This window comes from Pinus tabuliformis, chromosome 5_1 (assembly GCF_031772625.1).
Source record: "Pinus tabuliformis cultivar Carrire ecotype Pingquan chromosome 5_1, CPIR1, whole genome shotgun sequence".
NCBI classification, from domain to species: Eukaryota; Viridiplantae; Streptophyta; class Pinopsida; order Pinales; family Pinaceae; genus Pinus; species Pinus tabuliformis.
In genome coordinates this window covers 974,714,359-974,723,965 of record NC_142305.1, presented here as the reverse complement: position 1 = coordinate 974,723,965, position 9,607 = coordinate 974,714,359, and positions in this window count along the sequence as shown.

Genomic DNA, 9,607 nt, shown 5'->3' with positions numbered 1-9,607 from the left:
GTTGGAGGCCTATATTGTAACATTTTCTTATTAAAGGAAATGCTGCAATTTTTTTTTGAAATTTTCTAGTTTGATTCTTGGCTATTATCTCGGGCATATGTAAATACTTGATTAATTTGGTCAAAATTTGAATTCTTGGGTTTAAAATTTGGTCTCTACATGGCTATGTGTGTTCTCAAATTCATATGCAGGGTTAATGTTCTATTGTTCTTTTTATTGAAAAATATTGTGCATATGTCCAATCTCCAAGTCCAAATCATGTTGTATATGCGTGCTATCAAAGCCCAATATCCAAGCCAACTCACAAGCCAAACACTTACCAATATCAACCAACCTTCAAAATCCACCAAGGATGAGCTCGACACACAACGTGCCAAGCCAAGCAAGGGGCTTAGTATTTTCACTACACGCCGATATATATTTGAAGCCTTTGGTGTATATAAACACCAACACGTTCCTTAATCCTCTTTCATATGGGGTAAACGCCATAACAAAAAAATGAAATAAAAACGGTGAGTGCATATATAATTGCTAGTTGTCATTCATCTAAGGGCTAAAGTGCGAGAAATTTTTAATGGTCGGTATGAGCGCTCATAAATTGATGGCCAAGATCAAATTACACGACATGTTACCCATTCAATGTTTAACGGAGGAGGGGGGTCCGCAATGTTGAAATTTGACAACGAATAATGTAAATATGTGTAAAAAATGTATTAGTTACTACCAAGTTAGTTTTATACCGAAAGGACAGTTATGTAAAGGAGGAGGCTCTTATAAAATTGATGAATGCCTGAACTACTGTAATCATGGAGAATCATTTTTGATTTAATAAAGATCCAATCCCTTGCCCCGTGGATGTTTCCTTGACACACTGTCAAGGTTTTACCACGTAAAATCCTGTGTTTACTTATGTCATTATTTTGGTTTCCAATCAGTTATTTAGTTTCATTTCTTTCCTGTTTAATTAACCGCTAAGACCAACAAGTGGTATCAGAGCTAGTGGAGTCGGGGAAGAAAAATAAAACCTACGCAAGAGATGAAGCCGCCATTTTTAGAACCTACCGCAGTCAAGTTATAAGAGCACGCAACAGTCATTTGATGGAAGCCACCAACTCAGCAGTCATTTGAATGAAAAGCCACCATTATATTTTTCAGTCATGCGGAGAGTGAGGAAGAGGGTTGCTAATGTTGAGGAAGAGGACTGCTGATGTTGAAAGAGCCGCCGTCGCTGCCGCCATTGAGGAAGAAGGCTGCCGCAAGATGAAGCTGCCATTTTTTTTAAAAGGAAATTTGTTAGTGCGAGAGAGAGACCTGTTTTCGGTTCTCTGAAGCAAAGTGTATTTTTTTCTGTTGTTTTTTCTTAAGCCACCATTTTTTTAAAAGGAAATCAATTAGTGCCAGAGACAACCATTTTTTTTATAAAGTTTCCCTTCTCGAGTCTGCTGAAGTTCGCTAGAGTAACAACCTGTTGTCTGAGGGTTTGGTGAAAACAGGGCCACTGTTTGTACAAACCGGGTAATTTTATTTATTTATTTATTTATTTTTTTTAATTTTGACAGTAGAACAAAAAGAAAAAAAAATTGAATGCAATTTTTTTTTGTAGGGTTTCTTTGGTTGAATAAAAAAAAGAAGGATTTTTTAAGGAGTAGTAAAACCAATTTTTTTTTCTCAAGTAACTGGAAAAATTGGAATAAGGTTTGAAGTTTTTTGTGAAAATTTTGGAAATTTTTTGGGTCAATTTCATAAATGTCTTTTTAAAACAATTGAATCAAGAAGAAGGAACAAAATCAGAATTTGTTTTGGTTTCTTAACAAAATTGATCATTAAGAAGCAGAAATTGAAAGTAAAAAGTGAACCCTTAGTTGGAAGAACCCTAGGAAGAAAATCCGGAAGTAGATTTTTTTTTTAAATCCTATAGGAAGAAAATGGCCAAGATAACGAATGCAAAGTTCGAGGTGGAGAAATTTACCGGCAAGAATAACTTTGTTCTATGGAAACTAAAAGTTAGGGATTTGCTTGTGCAACAAGGGTTTCACAAAGATTTAGATGGGGCAAATAAGAAACATGCTAGCATGACAGATTCGAACTGGGAGGGCTTGGATGGCCGAGCTCTTAGTACCATCAGGTTATGCCTGGTGGATGAAGTTCTCTTCAACATTGTTGAAGAGAGTACAAATGTAGGTTTATGGGAAAAACTGGAAAAACTATGTATAACAAAATCATTAACCAATATAATTTATTTGAAAAGACAATTGTACAGTCTTCGGATGAAGGAGGGTACAAAAGTTGTAGACCATTTAAATGTTTTTAATACACTTACATGCCAATTATAAGATATAGAAGTTAAAATTCAGGAAGAAGACAAAGCTATAACCTTGTTGTGTTCTCTGCCCGAGTCGTGGGACCAATTCGTAACTTCAATCAGTTTGAGCACTACTAATTCTTTGAAATTTGAATAAGTTGTGGGAGCTCTCTTATCTAAAGAAGTACGGAGGAAATCCAGTACTGAAATAGTTACACCACAAGCCACGATAGCGAGAGTACGGTCAAGGGAAAGAGGAGAAAAAACAAGGGGATCTTCTAGATCAAAATCGAAGGGAAAGAAGTGTAAGGTGAAATGTTGGTACTGTAATAAAATTGGACACCCAAGAAAGACTGTTGGAAATGGAAAGTGTCTGATAACCCAAAGAAGGAAGCAAATCAATTTGATTCAAGTATGATAGATGAAGTTTTATCTGCTGAAGAATTATGTATGATAGATGAAACTTTACTTGTATGTAATGTCTCTCACGATTTTGAAATTTGGCTGTTAGACTCTAGTGCTTCTCATCACAAGTGTCCACACAGAAATTGGTTTACTTCATATGAAGCTGTAAATGGTAGTTCTGTGTTTATGGGTAATAATGTATCATGTCAAACTGTTGGGATGGGAAATATCAGGATTAAAATGTATGATAACACAGTTAGAACATTAACTAGTGTTAGACATGTACTTAAATTGAAGAAAAATTTGATTTCTTTGGGAGTTTTGGACTGAGATGGTTATAAGTTTACATGTCAAAATGAAGTGCTGAAAGTCTCAAAAGGCGCCCTAGTTGTTATGAAAGTAGAAAAGGTCGGAAATCTTTATAGACTCAAAGGAAGTACTCAGGAGCAACGATTGTGTAGGAGAAAGAAGAAGAAGGTACTCGCCTATGGCATTAGTGATTGGGTCACATGAGCGAGAAAGATCTTTAGGTACTGATGAGCTGTAAATTGCTTCATGTTTTGAAATCCTTGAAGTTGGATTTTTGTAAACATTGTGTATATGGAAAATAGTGTAAACAAAGGTTTAAAACTAGAAGTCATAATAGTAAAGAAATTTTGGACTATATTCATTTTGATTTGTGGGGACCATCTCTTGTTGTATCATATAGAGGTGCTTTATATTTATTATTATTGATGATTTCTCCCGTAAAGTTTGGATCTTTATGTTGAAAAAGAAAGCTGATGTATTCAATGTCTTTAAACAATTTTAAAGCAATGGTAGAAAAAAGAACATGCAAATCAATTAAATGTTTAAGAACTGACAATGATGGTGAATTTACTTCTCTAGAATTTGAACAATAATGTAAGGATGAAGGAATTGTTAGACATAAAACTGCCATTTATACTCCTAACATAGTTATCGATCAAACAGGAACTATTACCTCAAAATGGGTACTCGAGCCAAAAAATCCAAAAAAAACATGAAAAAACAACTCAAAAAAGAAGTGTTGATTCTGCATCACCATTTTTTTTTCAGAGTAAATTTTCAATATTTTTTTAAAAATAACAATTAAAAACAATAAAATCCATTTTGTTTGGTGCCAAAAACACCTTGAAATCGAAAAGTGTTGATGCCGGAATAACGTTTTTTGTTTAAGGGTACATTTTCAACATTTTTTAATAATGACATTAAAATTAAAATATCGTGTCTCTGAAAATCTTTAAATTTCCAATGATTTTCAAGCATGACATTAACGATAAAATATCATGTCTTTGAAAAGCCTTAAAATTCCAATGATTTTTAAGCATGACATTAAATTTAAAATATCACTTCTTTGGAAAACCTTAAAATTCCAACAATTTTCAAGCATAGTGCTAATAAAAAATATTTATAACTATTTTCAACCATAACATTAAAGATAAAATATCACAACTTAGGAAAACATTAAAATCTTGACATTTTTTCAACCATGGAATTAAAACCAAAGATTATGACTACAAAACAATCTTAAATTTTCAAAATATTTCAAACATGACATTATGGAAAATTTTTATGACTAAAAAAACTTAAAAAATGAACACCTGAATGAAAGAGTTATTATACCAACAATATTTTTTTTAAATGCTAAATGTATAGCGATTTTGAAATTTTAGCCTAAGACAACTTGATACATTGCAAAATAAAAATAAAAATCAACTATCAAATTGACAGACAATGTAGGTGAGCTCAACTAATTGGAATGAAAACTTAAAGACCAACCATGAAATTAACACATTGTGGGTCAGACTTGATTCATTATAACAAAAAATTTAAAATCAACTATCAAATTGCACATAATGGGATCGGGTTGCTAGACAAGCATCGACACAAACCCTACAATATATATATATATATATATATATATGTATATATTATATATATATGAAAGATATATAAGAAAGCAAAAATTCAAATATTGAAAAAAAAAATTAAAAAATAATATAAAACATAAAAAACATGACAAAAAAATCAAATATAAAATATATATAGAAATGCAAAAATTCAAATATTGAAAAAAAAAACACAAAAATACAAAAGAAAACAAAAATTCAAATATTGAAAAAAAATAAAAAATAATAACAAGTAATAAAACATAAAAAAAACACCACAAAAAAATCAAACATAAAAAATATATAGCAATGACATAAAAAAAACTATAAAATGTACAAAAAAAAATAACCATACCATGTAAAATTAAAAAAAGAAAAAAAGAAAAATAAAAAGAGTAAAATAAAATAAAAACCAAAAAAATAAAATAAAATACAACATTAAAAAAATTAAAAACTAAAAAAAATAAAAAATTCCCCTGTCACCCAGGGGTGGGAAGAGGACGATTCATGACAAAAGGTAAATTAAATTTCATTAAATATATAAAAAAAATTAGAAAAACAAAAAAAACCATAAAAATGTAAAAAAAATAATTCAGAATTAACTTCTAAAAATTTAAAATGAAAATAAAAAAATTCAAAAACAAAAAACAAAAAACAAAAAACAAAAAATTAAAAAATGTATATAATTTAAGAAAAAATAAATAAAAATTAAAAAGATTCTATTTTTTAAGTGAAAAATAAAAAATAAAAACATCATTTAAAAAAGTTAAAAAATTACCAAAAAAGAAAATAAATAAAAAAATAAAAAAATTCAAAGCAATTAAAAAAAAAACTTAAAATTAATTTAAAAAAAATTTCAAATTATAAAAAAATTATATTGTAGAGAACAACCCTTCAGTTTAATTACATTGTAAGCACTGTTCTCTACATTATGGATCACAAAAGTCTTAGATCTAACAAAAAAATATACTAAAAAAAGATTTAAATTTAAAAATTCAAAATATTCAAAACAAATAAAAAATAAAAATTTAATTAAAAAATAAAAATAAAAATAAAATAAAAATAAAATAATTAAAAAAACACTTTAAAAAAATATAAAAAACAATTTAAAAATAAAATAAAATAAAAACAAAACATTAACCCTACCCTGCCTACCCCTCCCCTCCCCACCCTCGGCCAACCCTCCCTTGCTTGCTTGGGCCCCCAGCCTGTAGCCTCTTGGTCGCTGGCTAGGGGCCGGGGGGGGGGGGGGGGTGAAGGAGCGGGTGGGAGGAGGGTGTGGGCGAGGAGGGAGGAGTGCAGGGTCGGGGGGAGGGGAGGAGGCGTTGCGAGGTGCGGTGTAATGCCTTGCAGGTTCGTGCACAGGCGCGGGCCCCTCCCGTTGCGAAAAGAGACTAAGTATGGATTGTGCGAGCGCTCCAACTAGCGAAGGCGCAGTTATATCGTGCGCGTAAGTAGGAGGGCGCTCACACATATATATGACGAGTTGTGAAAGACTCGTTTCGACAGGCGACCGGAGTGCGATAATGGATGTAGGGCGAGCTGGTGGGGCAGTCCCGCACCATGGGCGGGCCGACCATGTAAAAGCGTTGCATAACATTCAAAGGGCGCGCAGGTTGGAGTTTTTTGGAGGTTGGCCGAACGCTAGCCACCTCCCACGATGTGTATAAACATATGGATGTGCGCTCATTTGGAGAGGCATCACATCTTCGTATTGGATCTTCGCACATGGTGAGTGCGCACAAAAAGTGCGAAGTGTAGCTGCAGGTCGCATTATGGGATGTGCCCGCCGAGTCGGGCAACGGAGTTTTGTGAAGTGCGGGTTGTAGTGTGGGCGGTGGAGCGTAAGGGCGCCCGCCCGCCAAGGTATACACGGAGTTTGGTTTGGGTTGGGCACGGGTCGTGCACGGGTGCACCCGCCCGTTCAACAAGAAACTTGTGTATGTTATATTGTATATTCGGTTAGGGTTGAGGTAGACTGCCGTGCGCTCTTGCACGGGCGGGCGCCCACCTTGGTTATGAACGTCGGTGGAGCGCGGTTCCCGGTCATTGTCATCTTTCTCTTATAATAATAAAAAGAATACTTCTCTTATATTATCGGGTTATTATTATTGATCTTGTATTATTGATGGTTTCCGCACATTAATAATGTTAATTCATGTTTATTATGAATTGTTGAAGGCGAAGTTCGTAAAGTTAATTAACGATGGATAAAGTTATTAACTTAGGCGGTGCCGCACCCGGCCAATTTAACAAAAAAAGAATTGGGGGCATGACAGTTGGTATCAGAGCAGGTTCACAGGTGGTGAAGCCGTTGCTTATGACAGGTAAAGCTGATTCAGGGTTGAAGAAGCTTGATGAACAAGGAAGAGTTATGGAGAAATCGTGGATGAACGGTCTGGGTTTCGTGGACTTGATGGTTCATGGCAAGACCATTCAAGCTCTGGTGGACACAGGGGCCACTCATAACTTCATGACGACACGATTGGCAAAAGAGGTTGGACTGATGATCTTCCCATTGAATGTGGAAGTCAAGGCAGTGAACTCTAGAGCTAAAGTGGCGGGTTTGGTACACGAAGTACCTGTGCAGATAAAAGACTGGAAGGGTCAGTTGGACTTCACAGTGATGGAGATGAACGACTTCGATATGATACTCGGACAAGATTTCTTGAAGGGCAACAAGGCTATTGTTGTCCCCTTCTGTGATGAGGTGGTGCTGGTTGGACAGTCACAAACTTGGACTTTTCCCATTCATAGGGAAAGGAGGGAAGTCAAGGTGCAACATGTTTCTGCACTGAGTTTGGAGAAGGCTATGAAGGAGTTACATATGGAGACATATGCGGTGATGTTCAAGGATGTCGAAGGTGATGGAGTGGGGATGCCTGTTCTAGCTGAGATATCTGATGTGCTAACCAAGTATGCAGATTTGATGCCTGATGAACTTCCGAAGAAGCTTCCACCAAGACGTGCAGTGGACCATAGCATTGAGCTTGAGCCAGGAAAGCAACCCTCGGCTAAAGCACCTTATCGATTGTCAGGGCCTGAGTTGGAGGAGTTGAAACGACAGTTAAAGGAGTTAACTAATGCAGGTTTCATTAGACCTTCAAGGTCCCCTTATGGAGCTCCGGTATTGTTCCAGTGGAAGAAGGATTCGAATGAGCTACGGATGTGCTGTGATTACCGTGCATTGAACAAGCAGACGGTAAGGAACAGGTATCCTTTGCCATTGGCTGCTGATTACTTCGACAAGCTTGCGAAAGCCTGAGTGTTTTCCAAGCTGGACTTGAGGCATGGGTATTATCAGGTGCGGATAGCTGAAGGAGACGAGAAGAAGACCGCGATAGTAACAAGGTATGGTAGCTTTGAGTTCCTTGTTATACCATTCGGGTTGTGCAACGCTCCTGCTACGTTTTGCACTTTGATGAATGATGTCCTACGACCATACTTGGATTCGTTCGTAGTAGTGTACTTGGACGATATAGTAGTGTTCAGTGACAACATGGAGGATCATAAGAAGCACTTGACGATGGTGTTCGAGGCACTGAGGGCAAATCAGTTGTTCTTGAAGAAGTCTAAGTGTGTGTTTGCTCAGACCGAGATTCCGTTCCTGGGGCATATTGTTGGTCAAGGGTACATACGGATGGAGCCGAGCAGAGTGAAGGCGATTGAGGATTGGGTTGAACCGAAGAATGTTCATGAGATGAGGGTGTTCTTGGGCATGACCAACTACCAACGGAAGTTTGTAGAGGGGTACTCCAAGGTGACATCGGCACTGACAGACCTATTGAAGAAAGACAAGAGGTGGAGTTGGACGAACAAATGTCAAGAGGCATTTGATGACTTGAAGAAGAGGATGGTTACAACACCGATACTGAAGTTTCCTGACTTCGAGAGACCATTTGAGGTACACACAGATGCTTCAGATTTTGCCATAGGAGGGGTTCTTATGCAGGATGGGCATTCGGTGGCGTATGAGAGTCGGAAGTTGCAGGATAGAGAACGAAGGTATCCAGTTCATGAGAAGGAGATGACTGCGATCATCCATTGTCTTCATGTGTGGAGGCATTACCTGATTGGGAAGTCGTTTGTTGTCAAGACTAACAACGTTGCAGCAAGTTATTTTGCATCACAACCGAAGCTTTCTGCGAAGCAAGCTCGTTGGCAGGACTTCTTGGCAGAATTCGACATGACTATCGAGTATAGACCGGGAAGGCACAATGCGGTAGCAGATGCCCTTAGCAGGAAGGGACAACTTGCGGCATTGGAGGGAGAAGATCAGGAAGCAAGGAGTAGGAGTTGAGTTCAGATGTCAGAAGAGATGCAGAATAAGATCAAGGAAAGTGTTGAAACCGATACTTTGGCGTAGAATATAGTGAAGCAAATAAAGGAGGGGAAGACACGAAAGTTCTTTCTACGAGACGAGTTCTTGTTCTTTGGAAACCGACTCTATGTTCCAAAGTCATTTGGACTCAGGAGGCACCTTTTGAAGGAGTGCCACGACTCGCCATGGGCTGGCCACCCAGGGATGCGTCGTTCTTTGGCATTGTTGGAGAGAGGATTCTTTTGGGAGAAGATGCGGGAGGATGTACATACATGCATCATTTGTCAGCAGGACAAATCGGATACTCAGAGGCAAGGAGGACTGTTGCAGCCTTTACCGATTCCAGAGAGGCCATGGATGAGTGTCTCGATGGACTTCATCACTCAGTTACCACAGGTTCAGGGGTATAATGGGATTATGGTCGTGGTTGATCGTTTTTCCAAGTATGCTGTCTTTGTTCCTACAAAGGTACCTTGTGGAGCCGAGCGGACTGCGGAGTTGTTCTTTAAGAACATAGTGAAGTATTGGGGGATGCCATTGAGCATTGTGTTGGATAGAGATCCGCGTTTTACAAGCAGATTTTGGACCACATTGTTCAAGCTAGTCGGGACAGAGTTGTTGATGAGTTCGAGTTACCATCTGCAGACAGATGGGCAGACCGAGAGGATC